We start from the raw sequence: 18778 nt of genomic DNA on the forward strand, positions 1-18778 counted from the left end.
ACACATTGCGTTTCCACTGCCAATAGTACCCTTTCATGATAGGCGTGGTGTAGCAGGAAAGCTGTGATAGAGGATTCTCTGTCAACCAATCAAAGTTCTGCAGAGTGTAGCTCCACCCTGTTGGTACGGTACTAATGTGCTTGGTACCCCAACGAAAGGGTACCAAAAAAGTGGTACGGTTCGGAATTAGGGTACCATTCATAATGGAAACAGCATAAATAGCGTACCGTACCGTACCAGAAAGCTCAGTGGAAACGAGCCATTAGGGTCCTTTCACACTGTGCGCCTTCCGATGAGATCCGATCTGCTCAGCGGGGGATCCATCCACCGATCCCCGCTGAGCAAGCAGATGACAGCTCCGTCTCCGCCCTGTGGGGGAATCGGATGAGAATGGACCGCCTGTCCATTCTCATCCGATCCAATCCGATCTGCCAGATGGATGGAAAATAGGGTTTCCATCTGTCCGGATTTCACGGACAGGACCGGAAGCGGACATCTCCGCTGACACCCGCTGCCCCATAGGGCTGCATGGAGCATCCGATCGGGTCTGCCTGAAAAATTGACAGGTGGATCTGATCGGATCGGCCGTGTGAAAGGACCCTCAAAGCTGAGCTTCAGGCAGATAAATTAGACATAAATAAATAAAGCACTGTAACCAATAATACTTTATAAATTACATTTTTAAAATAGAAAGTACCTGAATTCAAACAGTTTCAGCCTCATGCAGTCTCTGTAGAGCAGGGAATGTAAAGCCCCATACACACGTACCGATTGTCGGCCGCAAATATTCGGCCGCCGAACGATCGGCCGATTGTCGGCTTGTTAGTATGATGCTTCCGACAGCCGACAGCGCATTTTCGGCCGAACAGAATCTGTCCTGCAGGCATTAAAATTTTTGTACGCCGACAACAGAACGGCTGATTGTTCGCCAGTCAGTACAGATTTCGGCCGACAATCAGCAGATTTGCAAGACTGGGCATGCTCAGAAAAGAAAAAAGACAAGGAAAGTTAACCATCACATGACATCACTTCTGTAGTCGGCTGTTGTTGGCCGACAAAATTCGTGTGCAGTCTTTTGCACTTTTCAGCGGACAGGACAGCCCTGGACAAAAGACGGCCGATCGTTCGGCCGACAATCGGTACGTGTGTACGGGGCTTTAGAGGAAGAAGCAGCACAAGGAGCTAATCAGTTCATGTGTTGACAAGCAGCATAGGGGGAGAGAGCAGAATAAGAAAGAGATGAGCTCATCACTGTGCTGCTTCTCCTTTCACCATCCAGTCACAGGCTTGGCCAGGGTGTAGGCTGACCTGGGCTCAGAGAAAGTGGGCTGAATGATGCTGTCCATCAGACTGAGGACATTAAGGGGGGGGGGGATACTGCAGGGAAAATCTCTGTACTGAAAGTGAATATTGCAGCAAATGCTGGTATTGTCATGTTATCTTTGATTGGTATGTTCTTTTTTACCTTGTTTTTTTGGCTGGAGTTTGGCTCTAATTCAGATGTATAAGGCCCCATTCACATTGCCGCGATCCGACTTGGGGGGGCGACCTCCGAGGTCGCGGTGCGCGCCGCGACCTCGGAGCGGCCGCCACGGACTTCATAACATTGAAGTCTATGTCGGTCGCCTCCGGGTCGCCCCAAAGAAGCTCCGGACACTTTTTCTAAGTCGGAGCGACTTGTGTCGCTCCTATTAGAACGGGTCAGGAGCTTCCCTATGGAAGGCGACCTACGGCGACCTGTGAGGCGACCAGGTCGCCTTAGTGTGAACGGGGACTTAGGATGACTTGTTTCTTGTTTATTTAAACTGCTGTAAATATTATTATAAATATAGCTGTTTTTTTTTTATATTAACAAATACTGTCTAATGCCAAGAGAATCAGACATTCCAGAGAATTTGATCAACATTTTATTTGAGTCATGTATGGGATTGTCAGAGCCATGCCATTGTGATTTTTTAAATCTAGATGTATTAGGATGACTTGATTTGTGTCCTTGTTTATAAACAGCTATGACTATTATTTGTAATATTGGATGTTATTGTATCTTTGTATTTATAAATACTGTCCAATGCCAATACTGCACTAAGAAGCATTGAGAATATAGATGGGAAAACCTGACCTTAAGGGCGCATTCACATAGGTGGCCAGGGGCGGTAAAAGCAGGTGGTTGATTCACCCTCTCTATTTGGCTTGAGGACCATTATCACTGAGAGTAAAAGTGAAAGAAAATTCAAAATTTTGCGTTGTCCCAGAACAGGAAAGGAGGAAGAATCTTCCAATGGGGACACTAGTTTTGGTGACAACCAGGGATTCCTTCACTGTAGGGACTGTGGGACCATTCATGAGGTGCAGCTATGGGGACTATTGGGGACACTAGTTCTGGTGACAACCAGGGATTCCTTCCATGTTGGGACTGCGGGACCATTCACGAGGTGCAGCTATGGGATTAGGGACTATGAAGATTCTAGTTCTGGTGACAACCAGGGATTCCCTCACTGTGGGGACTGCAAGACCATTCACGAGGCGCAGCTATGGGGACTATAGGGGACACTAGTTCTTATGACAACCAGGGATTCCTTCACTGTAGGGACTGTGGGACCATTCATGAGGTACAGCTATGGGGACTAATGGGGACACTAGTTCTGGTGACAACCAGGGATTCCTTCATTGTTGGGACTGCGGGACCATTCACGAGGTGCAGCTATGGGGACTATGAAGATTCTAATTCTGGTGACAACCAGGGATTCCCTCACTGTAGGGACTGTGGGAATATTCATGACTCTGCCAATTTGCTGTTAGAAGGGACGTTGGTTGGTGCTACTTTCTCCTGCATATGAGATGAATTTCTTCTTCTATTGCATATGTAATAGAAATCATAGGTGGTGTTTTAAAGTTATGTCTTTGAGCTTTGTGATATTTGCACTCAACACTTGGTTGCATTTATCCTTGGCTGGGTATTTCTTCCTGCAGGGGTTTGTAAGCTTTTCCTCCCTGTCTATAGGGATTGTGTATTTTCCAGTATACTATTATAGATTTTGTGGCTTGGCTTATGAGATTTAGCTTTTTTTTTAAAATTCAGGGTGTATATATACTCTTTGAAACAGTTTGCCACACATCCAGATCCTGAGGAAGCCCAAATTGTGGGTGAAACGCGTCAATCCATCGTACCGTAGAATGTGCTGTGTTATGTGATACACCTTTTAGATGTTGTATTTTCATGTGCTATTTTTTATTATTTTGTCTTTAATACGATTTAAATATTTTTTTATGATTTGTTTTCCTTCCGATATTTTTGGGCACATTAAAATCCCTACTCTCCTTGCCTACAGGGTTTCCCCTTTTAGACTTGGTTCATTTTTAGATGTATTTCATTTTTAGGGGATTGTGTCGGCATTTTGCTGATAGATATTTACTCTCCACCCAATTCCCACTACAGTATTTGTAGCCACTGACTTCAATTTCTGTTTAGGCTCGGTTCACACTTATGCGATGCGGGAAGGCTGTGAATTCCTGTTCCCGCATCGCAAACGCACCCTTGGCAGTTCACACTGCCATATGCGATACGCTGGGGGTGTCAATGTAATGTTAACGACACCCCCAGTTTGATCGCATATCGCAGTGCGATCTTACACTTCGCACAGGATCGGATCGCACAAGTGTGAACCACTGTGCGATCCGATCCTGATGCGGCTGAAAAAAAGGGTCATGTGCGACTTTATTGCTGGTGCAGTGCGAATTTAGCCATACAAAGTGTATGGCTGAATTCGCACCGCACACCCGATCGCATGTAATGAAGGAGCAGTGCGCTCCGATATTACATGCGATCGCCGCAGCCGCACTAATGTGAACCGGCACTTATATACTTAAAGAGAAGCTTTAGTCTGTAAGTGTAATCTTTTTCTGAGCAAATTGTTTCATCATTAAAAAAATGAACACTGCTGATCAGTGATGTGACCCCAATATTTGGGAACTCCCTACATAAGCTGAGTTAAGCTCAGTCAGTGGCTATATGGGTAATGGCATTCATTAGCGGCGCTCCTCAAGGTTCCCGGTGGAGGAAGTGCTTGTTATCTTGACTTTAAAAAAAGTACAGTAATCCCCCGCTACATCGCGGTTCAGTTTTTGCGGTCCCGGTAATTCGCGTTTTTTTTTGTAATGTTATTTTACTATATAAATCATTAAAAATGAAAGATTTTTGTGTTTTTCATAGCTCTTGCTCTGTCTCTAAGTATCTTTTATGTGTTTAAATGAGTTTCTATTGTTTTAAAAGTGTGTTTAAAGACCTTAAAATGCTTTTACACGTACAGTGACAGTAAAATAAACATGCCTACAATGCATTTTAATAGGGTTTTTCTATTTCGCGGAATTTCACTTTTCGCGGCTGGGTCCGGAACGTAACCCCCGCAATGGAGGGGGGTTTACTGTATTCATTTATTTTGGTATTGGTTACTTTGTAATGGCTGTGTTCACACCTAAAGCACAGGGGTGTCAAACTCAAATTCATTGGGAGCCGCATCAGCAATATTGTTGCCCTCAAAGGGCCGGTTGTACGGAGTGCGGGGTTCATGAGTGCGCTGGGTACAGAGTGCGGGGTTCATGAGTGCGCTGGGTACAGAGTGCGGAGTTCAGTAGTGCGCTGGGTACAGAGTGCGGAGCTCAGGAGTGCGCTGGGTACAGAGTGCGGAGTTCAGGAGTGCGCTGGGTACAGAGTGCGGAGTTCAGGAGTGCGCTGGGTACAGAGTGCGGGGTTCAGGAGTGCGCTGGGTACATAGTGCGGAGTTCAGGAGTGCGCTGGGTACAGAGTGCGGGGTTCAGGAGTGCGCTGGGTACAGAGTGCGGAGCTCAGGAGTGCGCTGGGTACAGAGTGCGGAGTTCAGGAGTGCGCTGGGTACAGAGTGCGGAGTTCAGGAGTGCGCTGGGTACAGAGTGCGGAGTTCAGGAGTGCCCTGGGTACAGAGTGCGGAGTTCAGGAGTGCGCTGGGTACAGAGTGCGGAGTTCAGGAGTGCGCTGGGTACAGAGTGCGGAGTTCAGGAGTGCAGGGTTGCGTGCGGAGTTCAGGAGCGTGTGGAGTTGTTGCGTGCTGAGTTTGCGCGTGCACTGGGTATGGAGTGCGGGGCTCAGGAGTGCGGGGTTGCGTGCGGAGTTCAGGAGCGTGTGGAGTTGTTGCGTGCTGAGTTTGCGCGTGCGCTGGGTATGGAGTGCGGGGCTCAGGAGTGCGCTCTGCTCCCATCCTCCCACCTGCCTCCACAGCCCTCACCATCCCACCCTGGCCCCCCCAAAAAAACTCACATCTGTGCTTTCTCTTACCTTCCCATCTGTCCCAGCTCTGGTACAACCCCTGCCTGTGTATAGGGCAAAAAGCCCGCTCTCAGGGTGCAGCTCGCTGACAGAAAAAAAAAAAGCCACCTACACTAATAGCCGGCGCAGCTAGAGGGACTGAGGAGAGAGAGCAGGAGACTGGCCGGCCGGGCATGCGCTCAGCTCAATCAGCCGGCGCCACTAGAAGGACAGAGGGAGCGTGAGATGTCTCCTTGGAGACCGGCTGGCCGTCCGCGCATGCGCACAAACACAGGTGGCGCCGGAGAATGTATTTGTGTGTTAGAAAGTAATAAAGAGGTGGCTGGCAGCGCCCGCAATGCGGGCTGCATGAAAAGGCCTGGCGGGCCTGATTTGGCCCGCGGGCCTTGTGCTTGCCACCCGTGCCTAAGCATGTGCGGGAAGGCGTGTAATCGCACACCTTACTTCACCTGCAGAGAAATATGCGCGGCTGCTTAGAAGTGTGGGGATGCCATTAATCCTAATGGTAACCCCATGCACTATAGAGCACAGCAAGGTTTCCTGTACTATGAACCGCACTGTACTATGCAGTTTCCCTGCGACCCCGTTTTTGGAAAGGTTGCAGGTACCTTTTCCAAGCAATTTCAGAAAATAGAGCCGGCAACTCCGATGATCCTTAATCCATTTTATTGATACGAGAAAGCGTAAAAAATCCAAACGGGGCTCACGCGTTCCGGCTGATCACAGTGAACAAGGCTTATCAGCTGGAACGCGTGAGACCGTTTGCATTTCTTACTCTTTCTCATGTATCAATAAAATTGATTAAGGATCATCGGAGTTTCCGGCTCTATTTTCTGAAATTGTGTCTATTCATCGATGTAAGTGGGAACATCTCAGCGATCGCTCCTCGTGGAGACAGAACAGCAGTCCGCCGTTGTAAACACGGCAAACCGCCGTTCTGTCAGTTATAAACACAGGGATCCTGTGTTCCTCTTATTTAGGTTCACAGGTCTCTGTGTTCATTCAGCAAGCCCATCCCCCACACAGTTAGAAAGCACCCCCTAGGGACACATTTAACCCTTTGATTACCCCTGGTGTTAACCCCTTCCCTGCCAGTGTCATTAGTACGGTAAGGGTCCTTTCACACGGTCCGCCTCTGTCGGCGGACTTCATGCTGCTCAGCGGGGGATCGATCCACCGATCCCCGCTGAGCAGGCGGATGACAGCTCCGTCTTCGCTCTGTGTTCTGAGAGGGAGCTGTCAGATCCCCACTGTTCTCCATGGGGGAATCGGATGATCCGATCCCCTGGGCGGATGGAAAATAGAGTTTCCATCCGTCTGGATTTCACGGACAGGATCGGATCGGATAGCAGCGGGTGTCAGCGGACATGTCTCCGCTGACATCCGCTGCCCCATAGGGATGCATGGAGGATCCGATCAGATCTGCCTAAAAAACTGACAGGAGGATCTGATCGGATCGTTCGTATAAAAGGACCCTAACAGTGCATATTTTTAGCACGGATTACTGTAGTAATGTCACTGGTCCCCCCAAAAGTGTCAAAAATGTCAGTTAGGTGTCTGATCTGTCCGCCGCAATGCCGCAGTCCCACTAAAAATCGCTGATTGCCGCCATTACTAGTAAAAAAAAAATAATAATTAATAAAAATTACATTAATTTTTCCCCTAGTTTGTAGACGCTATAACCAATCAGTATACACTTATTGGGATTTTTTTTTGCCAAAAATATGTAGCAGAATACAAATTGGCCTAAAATGATAAAAAAAATGTGATTTTTAATTTTTTTTTTATTGGGAATGTTATATAGCAAAAAGTATAAATATATATTTTTTTCAGAATCGTCGCTATTTTTTTGTTTATATTGTAAAAAATAAAAATCGCACAGGTGATAAAATACCCCCAAGAGAAAGCTCTATTTGTAGGTAAAAAAAGGACATCAATTTTATTTGTATACAGTGTCGCACGGCCGCGCATTTGTCAGTTAAATTGACGCAGTGCCGTATCGCAAAAAATGGCCTGGTCATTAAGGGGGTAAAACCTTCCGGTCCAGAAGTGGTTAAGGTGAAAAACCTTCTGGGCTGCAGCTCCCCCCAGACCCCCGCTTTCACTTGTATGGACTACTCCTGACACTCAAGCGATTGAGTTTGATATGATCTTTTTTCACCTATGTTTGTAAGTAGCCATTTTTATGTTTTACTAATAAAGCCAATATTGAGGATAAGAGCCCATTCAGACTAGCGTGACACGACTTTGGGGGGGCGACCTGTAAAGTCGCGTGCACCGCGACTTCGGCGCGACTTGCAGAGACTTCACATAATTGAAGTCTATGCAAGTCGCCTCCAGGTCGCCCCAAAGTAGTACAGGAACCTTTTTCTAAGTCAGAGAGACTTGTGTCGCTCCTATTAGAACGGGTCCTGTGCTAATCAATGGACCGCGACCGACCGCGACTTGTCAGGCTGACAAGTCGCCTGACAAGTCACGCTAATGTGAATGGGCTCTAATGTGCTAGGTCGGTGCGCCCTTCTTTGTGTTTCTTTGTTTGCAGTACTTCTGGACTATCCCAGTCCTTTAGGGCAGCAAGACCTTAGCCATCCGAGACGCCATATGTGAGTCCCGTGGGAAGAGTGGGCGAGGAGCTGGGATTCTGAGCGCAGGAGATAGGTGTTTCATACACCACATCGTTTTGGAGTAGACCCCGCCTTTACTTACCTGAGCCCATCCGATCCAGCGTTGTGCAGGAGCGCAGTGGCTCCCGCCGCTGTGTCTCTCCTTATTGGACAGGTTGATAGTAGAAGGAGTGATTGGCTTCTGCTGCTGTCAAACAAATACGGTGACACCGGAGTGGGGTAAGGGCGGGCCAATTCCCGTTTTCTCTGTCAATGGACGTAGCAGCGGGACTCGGGAGGGAGCCCACATGGGTGCCCCTAGGGAAAGCGGGTCTCTGTGGGGGCACCTGATGAAGAGGAGAAGCCTGGAGCGCTAGCGGGGGACCCCAGAAGAAGAGGCTTAGTGCACAGAGCAGGTAAGTATAAGGCCTCTTTCACACGGGACGGATCTGTTGGACGGACTCTGCTAGCTCAGTGGGGATCGCTCCGTTGATCCCCGCTGGGCAGGCGAATGACAGCTCTGTCTCCATTCTCTGTGCACAGACAGACCTGTCAGAGTCCCGCTCTCCTCTATGGGACGATCGGATGAAATCGGACAGCATGTCCATTTTCATCCGATCCCATCCGATCCAACCCGCTGGAGGGATGGGGTATGTATCGCCATCCGTCTTTTTTCAGCAGATCTGAAAACAGATGGATCCACCTCCTCATAGAGGAGAATGGGTGGCCCGATCAGGGCAGGTGGACCCCATTACCCCATAATGACAAAAGAAGTTTGTTTGAAATCTTTGCATATCCTTTGCCATGACACTCAAAATTGAGCTCAGGTGCATCCTACTTCCACTGATCATCCTTAAGATGTTTCTACAACTTGATTGGAGTCCACCTGTGGTATATTCAGTTAATTGGACATGATTTGGAAAGGCACACACCTTTCTATATAAGGGCCCACAGTTAACAATGCATATCAGTGCACAAACCAAGCCATGAAGTCCAAGGAATTGTCTGTAGACCTTTGAGACAGGATTGTATTGAGGCACAGATCTGGGGAAGGAAAAATAAACATTTCTGCAGCATAGAAGGTCCCAATGAGCACAGTGGCCTCCATCATCCATAAATGAAAGAAGTTTGGAACCACCAGGACTCTTCCTAGAGTGGGCCGTCCAGCCAAACTGAGTGATCGGGGGAGAAGGACCTTAGCCAGGGAGGTGACCAAGAGCCCGATGGTCACTCTGACAGAGCTCCAGCGTTTCTCTGTGGAGAGAGGAGAACCTTCCAGAAGAACAACCATCTCTGCAGCACTCCACCGATCAGGCCTGTATGGTAGAGTGGCCAGATGGAAGCTGCTCCTCAGTAAAAGGCACATGACAGCCCGCCTGGAGTTTGCCAAAAGGCACCTGAAGGACTCTCAGACCATGAGAAACAAAATTCTCAGGTCTGATGAAACAAAGATTGAACTCTTTGGCCTGAATGGCAAGTGTCATGTCTGGAGGAAACCAGGCACCGCTCATCACCTGGCCAATACCATCCCTACAGTGAAGCATGGTGGTGGCAGCATCATGCTTCAGGGATGTTTTTCAGCAGCAGGAACTGGGAGACTAGTCAGGATTGAGGGAAATATAAATGCAGCAATGTACAGAGACATCCTTGATGAAAATCTGCTCCAGAGCTCTCTGGACTTCAGATTTGGGTGAAGGTTCATCTTCCAAAAGGACAACGACCCTAAGCACACAGCCAAGATAACAAAGCAGTGGCTTCCAGACTTGAACTCTGAGGAAATCTGAAAATGGCTGTGCACTGACGCTCCTCATCCAACCTGATGGAGCTTGAGAGGTCCTGCAAAGAAAAATGGGAGAAACTGCCCAAAAATAGGTGTGCCAAGCTTGTAGCATCATACTCAAAAAGATGCTAAAGGTCCATAACAAAGTATTGAGCAAAGGCTGTTTTTTAATTTTTAATAAATTTGCAAAGATTTCAAATCCACTTCTTTCACATTGTCATTATGGGGTAATAATCCATTTTAGAATAAGTCTGTAACATAAAATGTGGAAAATATGAAGCGCTGTGAATACTTTCCGGATGCACTGTAATTAGTGGAAAATATGCACAACTCCTGACCCCCAGACTTCTCTCCATGGCATGTCACTGAGAAGTGCTGAGTCCAAGAAGACCTGTCCGTGCCTGGTACGCACCTTGAGGTCCACTGTGTCTTCACCATCAGGAAACCCTTTAATATCAGTTTTGTGTGGACTGACTTTTTTTTAAAAGCGATTGTAACCAAAGAAATTTGGGAGCTGCCATTGCTGGCCTGAATATAAAATCCTTGTAAAAATGCTAGCTGCCTGGCTGTCTTTGGCTTTAATACCTCCTCAGTCACTGACCTGGAGCAAGCAGGCGGATTAGAAAGTCGCAGAGAAGTCAGAACTCCTGATTTGCATGCTTGATCCAGGTCGGTGCCTTAGAACATATTCTAGTGAACCTGAATTACAGAAGTGAGAATTTACTATGTTATAGGAAACAGAAATGTTACCTGTGCCTAAGAGAAACACAGAAAAAGTATCTTTGTCTTGATTTTCGAAATAGCAGCTATGTATGTGTGCCTAGGCAGTGGCACTCCTGCATTTTGTGTCATCTATGCCTATAGCCTCATAGCTTTATATGGAGTGCACTTCCTGGTATGTAGTGTGCCTAGGCACTTCTGCATTTTGTGTCACCAGTGTCTACAACCTCATAGCTTTATATGGATTGCACATCCTGGTATGTAGTGTGTCTAGGCACTCCTGAGTTTTGTGTCTTCTGTGTCTACAGTTTCAAAGCTTTATATGAAGTGCATTTCCTCATATGGCTCATATGTAGTGTGCCTAGGCATTCCTGCATTTTGTGTCCACTGTGTCTACTTTCTCATAGCTTTATATGGGTTGCACTTCCTGGTATGTAGTGTGCCTAGGCACTCCTGTGTTTTGTGTCTCCTGTGTCTACAGCCTTATAGCCTTATATAGAGTACACTTCCTCATATGTAGTGTGCCTAGGCACTCCTGTGTTTTGTGTCTACAGTCTGATAGCTTTCTATGGAGTGCACTTTCTGGTATGTAGTGTGCCTAGGCACTCCTGTGTTTTGTGTCTACAGTCTGATAGCTTTCTATGGAGTGCACTTTCTGGTATGTAGTGTGCCTAGGCACTTCTGCATTCTCTGTCACCTGTGTCTACCTCATAATCTTATATGGAATGCACTTCCTTGTATGTAGAGTGGCTACAGCCTCATAGCTTTATATGCAATTCATTTCCTGTATGTAAGTGTGCCTTCAGCCTCCTTGCTATATACCAGGCATGTCCAACCTGCGGCCCGAGGGCCGCATGTGGCCCAGAACCCCAGGCAATGCGGCCCACTGCCCCCTGACAATTTTTTTGCTGGGTAGGAAGGAAGTCGGGTCGGAGGCATGGCCACAGCGGCTTCCAACTAACGGTAGGCAGAGGCTGCCTCGTTGGTGGGATGTGAGCATGTGCAGTGTTTCTGACTCCTACCACCATGACCACTTCAAATCACTGAAGTGGTCATGGTGGTTAGAGTTTTCCTTTAATATCTCTCAGAAGAAGTAAACCTCTGTATACTGATTCCATTTAATTTGATCATCCTTTAGTTGTGTTAAATTAGTGCGGGAGGTGCCGCCGGAGCGGGAGGGGCACGGCGGCATTTTATTACTTATATACCTTAACTATAGTATATATTTTATATGCGGCCCGAGAAAATTTCTCTACACTCAATATGGCCCAGAGAAGCCAAAAGGTTGGACACCCATGCTATATACACTATATTACCAGAAGTATTGGGACGCCTGCCTTTACATGCACATGAACTTTAATGGCATCCCGGTCTTTGTCCGTAGGGTTCAAAATTGAGTTTGATTGGACCAGTGCACAAAGCAAGGTCCATAAAGACATGGATGAGTGAGTTTGCGGTGGAGGAACTTGACTGTCCTGACCTCAACCTGATAGAACACCTTTGTGATGAATTAGAGAGCAGACTGTGAGCCAGGCCTTCTTGTCCAACGTCAGTGCCTGACCTCACAAATGTGTTCCTGGAAGAATGATCAAACATTCCCATAGACACTCCTAAACCTTGTGGACAGCCTTCCCAGAAGAGTTGAAGCTGTTATAGCTGCAAAGGGTGGGCCAACTCAATATTGAACCCTACAGACTAAGACTGGGATGCCATTAAAGATCATGTGAGTGTAAAGGCGGGTGTCCCAATACTTTTGACAATACAGGGCATCTGCAGTATGAGATACAAGGCACTGCTGCTTCTGGCAGCTAGATTTGGTGATATCCCTATGGTGCTGCTCACTGTTCTGCTTCCTTGCTAGAGGTTCTGACTAGGGATGCACTGATTCGACTTTTCTTGTCCCTATACCGATATCTGGCATTGTGTATCTGCCGATTCCGATACCGAAACCGATCCGGAACTACACACATACACAATATGCATGCGGCTGCAGTACAGATAAAAGCTGCTGCTTCATGTGTATGGCTCCTCCATTCACAGACGGAGTGCATCTGATATCACTCCGCCTGTGAGCCGGACCTATACAGGAAGTAGCGGCTCCCATCCCATACTACTACTGCACCAAGTAAGGGACGGCTAAGCCGGGACTCAGCAAAACCGGATCGGCCCATGGATCGGTTAATTTTACCGATCCCTGGATCCAGCTATTGTGGCAGTATTGGCACCGATATCTGATCCTAATATCCGATCGGTGCATCCCTAGTTCTGACATGAGGAAGCTAAACACTGCCTCTCCCAAGATGGCCGCCTCTACACAGACATAGTAAGTCAGTAATACAGAAAGAATGGCCACAGGAAGACCACAGGCAATACTGGGGATTAGTCATTTGTCCTCTGTTTGCCTTTTTGAGCAGATAAGTTCTTTTTTCAAGCCATTGGATCAGCATGAGTGCCAGGCGACTAGCATTTTCTGCCATGACACCCTCTGTGTTCTCATAGTACCAGTTTTGTTTGTTCAGGTGTTACTTCCATTGTCTGAGCCTATAATCCTCTTGGCGTGATACACTTGAAAGGTGATAAGGGTGTTGCTTTTTCAATTTGCTTCCTTAATGAATTATTCACAAAGAAATAATTATCTGTAAGAGTTTGAAGTTGTTGTTCTGTGTTCTGGGGATAGTAGTCCGGGACGACATCTCTAGCATTGCAGACTGTATGGCTGCATGCTGCCCCTAACTCCAAGAAGTAGTGGTAGAGGGGTGCTGGAAACACAGATCTTCACATGTGCAAAGATGGGGATACCCCAGGAGAGGACATTCATCCAACACATGTGCAAAGATGGGGATCCCCCAGGAGAGGACATTCACCCAATACATGTGCAAAGATGGGGATCCCCCAGGAGAGGACATTCACCCAACACATGTGCAAAGATGGGGATCCCCCAGGAGAAGACATTCACCCAACACATGTGCAAAGATGGGGATCCCCCAGGAGAGGACATTCACCCAACACATGTGCAAAGATGGGGATCCCCCAGGAGAGGACATTCACCCAATACATGTGCAAAGATGGGGATCCCCCAGGAGAGGACATTCACCCAACACATGTGCAAAGATGGGGATCCCCCAGGAGAGGACATTCACCCAACACATGTGCAAAGATGGGGATCCCCCAGGAGAGGACATTCACCCAACACATGTGCAAAGATGGGGATCCCCCAGGAGAGGACATTCACCCAAGGTGAGAAATCCAAGCGCAAGGCTTCATTCACACTGTTGTAAAAAAAAAAAAGCCATCTACAAGTGTTTTTTAACTACGGATCTGAGCACAGCTGCAGTGTTTTCAATGGAGCCATTCAAATAGGTGTGTAAACATGAGCTGCTTACATGTATAAAGACATGTATACATGTCTGTTTAACCATTTAGAACCCATGCTATAGCCCCAAGGCGGCTTAAAATGCCGGGAGGGTGTAAATGGACGTCCTCCTTTCTGGCGCAATCTGTGATCGCCGAGTCCTTGGGACTCAGTTGATCACAGAGCAGGGTAAAGGGCCAATCACAGCAGGCCCTTCACCACGTGATCAGCTGTCAGACAATGCTAGCTGATCACGGAAGTAAACAGAAGTCGGTTACAGGCTTTTTGTTTTCTTCACGCTGTCAGCATGCATAAAAGAAGAAAGCTGTTAACCAGCTTCTGTTAGAGGGACATCTTTCCCCTTAGTGCCCACCAGTGCTGATAATCAGTGCCCATCAGTACAGTTAATCAGTGCCCACCAGTGCCATCTATCAGTGCACATCAGTAATGCTAATCAGTGCCCACCAGTGGCAGCTATCAGTGCCCATCAATGCCACCTATTAGTGCCACCTCTCCGTGCTGCCTATCAGTGCCCACCAGTACCACCTATCTGTGCAGCCTCATCTGTGCCTCCTGATCAATGCCCACCAGTGCTGCCTCATTAGTGCCTATCGGTGCCCATCTGTGCCCAACAGTGCCGCCTTATCATTGCCCATCATTTCTACCTATCAGTGCCCATCAGTGCCACCTCTCCGTGCTGCCTATCAGGGCCCACCAGTACCACCTATCTGTGCAGCCTCATTCGTGCCTGCTGATCAATGCCCACCAGTGCCGCCTCATTAGTGCCTATCAGTGCCCATCAGTGCCCAACAGTGGCGCCTCATCAGTGCCCATTATTTCCACCTATCAGTGCCCACCAGTGCTACCTATCAGTAGATGTATATTTAGGAGCTGCGCCAGACATATACAGTAAAACCTTGGTTTGAGAGTAACTTGGTTTAAGAGCGCTTTGCAAGACAAGCAAAATTTTCAAATAAATTTTGACTTGATATACAAGCGATGTCTTGATATACAAGTAGCCTCAAGTCACAGCTGAGTATAAAAGAGAAGAGAGGAGCCTCTAAGTGTAGAAATATGGTTAAATTGAATGAAGGTACAACATTTAGCAACTCACATGGTTGATGATTGGAACAGGCACATCTAAAGCCCCATACACACACGCAGATCGTCGTCATACAAATGTTCGTCTTTTCTCCCCGGGATGTCGGTGTCTGTTGAAAAGTGCAAAGACAGCACAAGGACAGCACAAGAATTTTGTCCGCAGACTTCAGCTGACTGCAGAAGTGATGTCATGTAATGGTTAACTTTCCCTGTGTTTTTTATTTTCTGAGCATGCCCAGTCTTGCAAATCTGCGGTCTGTCGGCTGATTTCTGTACTGACAGGCGAACAATTGTCCGTTCTGGTGTCTGCAGACAAAAATTTTCATGTTTGCAAGAAAGACTCTTGTCCGCAGATTGTGTGCAGACATCTGTCGGAGGCACCATACTAACACGCATACAATCGGCAGATCTTTCGTCCGCCGACGTTTGTATGACGACGATCTGCGTGTGTGTACGGGCCTTAAGTATCCGGGGTAAAGCTGTCCACATAGACCATCCTCTATACCGCCATCTACGTCATCCCTTCCATGCTGCCCCTCGCTTTCAGATCGCTTTACTGCAGAGTTGCTAAATGTTGTACCTTCATTAAATGGAACCATATTGCAACACTAATGCCCCATACACACGTGCAGATTATCTGCAGACTTTTGTCTGCAGACTTACCAAAACCATATAATATGTGGTCAAACCTAAACACTTTCAATTTGTATGCAATCCGGCAGGCCCTTGCACTACATAGAAAAGGTAAGTCTGCAGACAAAAGTCTTCAGATAATCTGCACGTGTGTACGGGGCATTAGAGGCGCCTCTCTTCTCTTTGATACTCTGTAGCTCCTGCTGGATTTTGCTTCTAATCCCCTTGTGGAAGCGGCTATTTGTTGATGGACATTTTACACAACCTATTGCAATGCTATAATCTTTTTATATGGACTATAAATTGAAGGACTTATGAATAAATGGTTGTGGAACGAATCATCTGAGTTCCCATTATTTCTTATGGGGAAATTTGCTTTGATATAAGAGTGTTTTGGATTACAAGCATGGTTCCGGAACGAATTATGCTCGCAATCCAAGGTTTTACTGTATTATACAATCCATCACAGTAATACAGTCCTTGGAACAGTCTAATGGAGTAAAACTGCAGCTAGAGAGAAATGACCCGATCCATTCAGCCAATCACCAGTGAATAGTGAGAGAGATGAATTACACCCTGTGCTGACACCCGTAGCCTCTTACCGGAAATTTTGACCCTCCTGTCACAGAGTGGTCAAACAGGCATAAGAACAAACAGCGCTCTGCATAAATGATGGTTCCTGATCTCATTCCTCACATTCCTCAGCGGGAAAATAAAACTTCACATTCACAATGTGCAATGCCTTCACAGGACCCCATAGAATTGTCTCTCACATGCAGGCTCAGAAAAAGACATAGGAACAGCCAATCGTGAAGTACATCAGGGCACATGTCATTTTCCCCCTGGTTAAGACACCTATCAGTGCAGCCTAATCTGTGTCTCCTGATCAATGCCCACTAGTGCCGCCTCATCAGTGCCCATCAATGCCTCCTATCAGTTCCCACCAGTGCCGCCTCATCAGTGCCCATCAGTGCAACCTATCAGTGCCACCTATCAATGCCCATCAGTGCTGCCTCATCAGTCCCCATCAGTGCCACCTCGTCAGTGCCCATCAGCGAAGGAGAAAAAATACCTATAACAAAATATGAAAAAAGTTTTATTTTGTTTTTTTTGGCCATATTTTTCTTTTTTTTTTGTTTGTTTAGAAAAAGATAAAAAAAACAAGTGGTGATTAAATACCACCAAAAGAAAGCGCTATTTGTGTGAAAAAAAAATGATAAAAATGTAATTTGCATACAGTGTTGCATGACCGCGCAATTGTCATTCAAAGTGTGACAGTGCTGAAAATTGACCAAGCAATTGGTTAAATTAGGGGCCAATTCACACGTCATACCACATGGTAAAATGTCTGTCACCGGAGGGACACACAGGAAACAATTGTTTCCTACAGTATGTGTCTCATTTACAATACAACGCAGCCTAGCGCTGTGCTGCAGCATGCTGTGATAAATTGCAGACATGCTGCATTTAATTGGAGTGCACTGACCTGGATCGCACTGCAATGTCAGCCAATGCAGCGCATCGCACCGCAAACTCGCTCATCCATGTCTTTCTGGACCTTGCTTTGCACACTGGTGCGCAGTCATGTTGGAACAGGAAGGGAACATCCCCAAACTGTTCCCACAAAGTTGGGAGCATGAAATTGTCCAAAATGCCTTGGTATGTTGACACCTTAAAGTGGAGTTCCAGCTGGGGAAAAATGTAAAAGTCAGCAGCTAGAAATAGTGTAGCTGCTGACTTTTATTATAAGGACACTTACCTGTCCAGGGATCCCACGATGTCGGCACCCCAGCCTATCTGTCCATCGGCTCCAGGTGCAGGCGCAATAATTCTAATCTTTTTGGCTCTATACACCACCACAATGGATTTGAAATGAAACAAACAAGATGTGCTTTAACTGCAGACTTTGAGGGTATTTACATCCAAATCAGGTGAATGGTGTAGGAATTACAACAGTTTGTATTTGTGCCTCCCACTTTTTAAGGGACCAAAAGTAATGGGACAGATTAACAATCATAAATCAAACTTTCAGTTTTTAATACTTGGTTGCAAATCCTTTGCAGTCAATTACAGCCTGAAGTCTGGAATGCATAGACATCACCACACGCTGGGTTTCATCCCTGGTGATGCTCTGCCAGGCCTCTACTGCAACTGTCTTCAGTTCCTGCTTGTTCTTGGGGCATTTTCCCTTCAGTTTTGTCTTCAGCAAGTGAAATGCATGCTCAATCGGATTCAGGTCAGGTGACTGACTCGGCCATTGCATAACATTCCACTTCTTTCCCTTAAAAAAACGATTTGGTTGCTTTCGCAGTATGCTTCGGGTCATTGTCCATCTGCACTGTGAAGCGCCGTCCAATGAGTTCTGAAGCATTTGGCTGAATATGAGCAGATAATATTGCCCGAAACACTTCAGAATTCATCCTGCTGCTTTTGTCAGCAATCAAATCATCAATAAATACAAGAGAACCAGTTCCATTGGCAGCCATGCATGCCCCTGCAATGACACTACCGCCACCATGCTTCACTGATGAGGTGGTATGCTTTGGATCATGAGCAGTTCCTTTCCTTCTCCGTACTCTTCTCTTCCCATCACTCAAGTTGATCTTGGTCTCATCTGTCCATAGGATGTTGTTCCACAACTGTGAAGGCTTTTTTAGATGTTGTTTGGCAAACTCTAATCTGGCCTTCCTGTTTTTGAGGCTCACCAATGGTTTACATCTTGTGGTGAACCCTCTGTATTCACTCTGGTGAAGTCTTCTCTTGATTGTTGACTTTGACACACATACACCTACCTCCTGGAGAGTGTTCTTGATCTGCCCAACTGTTGTGAAGGGTGTTTTCTTCACCAGGGAAAGAATTATTCGGTCATCCACCACAGTTGTTTTCCGTGGTCTTTTGGTGTTGCTGAGCTCACCGGTGCATTCTTTTTTTTTTTTTTAAGGATGTTCCACACCTAATGTTTTTGCCATCTCTCTGATGGGTTTGTTTTGTTTTTTCAGCCTAATGATGGCTTGCTTCACTGATAGTGACAGCTCTTTGGATCTCATATTGAGAGTTGACAGCAACAGATTCCAAATGCAAATAGCACACTTGAAATGAACTCTGGACCTTTTATCTGCTACTTGTAAATGGGATAATGGAGGAATAACACACACCTGGCCATGGAACAGCTGAGCAGTCAATTGTCCCATTACTTTTGGTCCCTTTAAAAAGTGGGAGGCACATATACAAACTTGTAATTCCTACACCGTTCACCTGATTTGGATGTAAATACCCTCAAATTAAAGCTG

Source organism: Pelophylax lessonae, assembly GCF_965119305.1.
Source record: "Pelophylax lessonae genome assembly, chromosome: 8".
Classification (NCBI taxonomy): domain Eukaryota; kingdom Metazoa; phylum Chordata; class Amphibia; order Anura; family Ranidae; genus Pelophylax; species Pelophylax lessonae.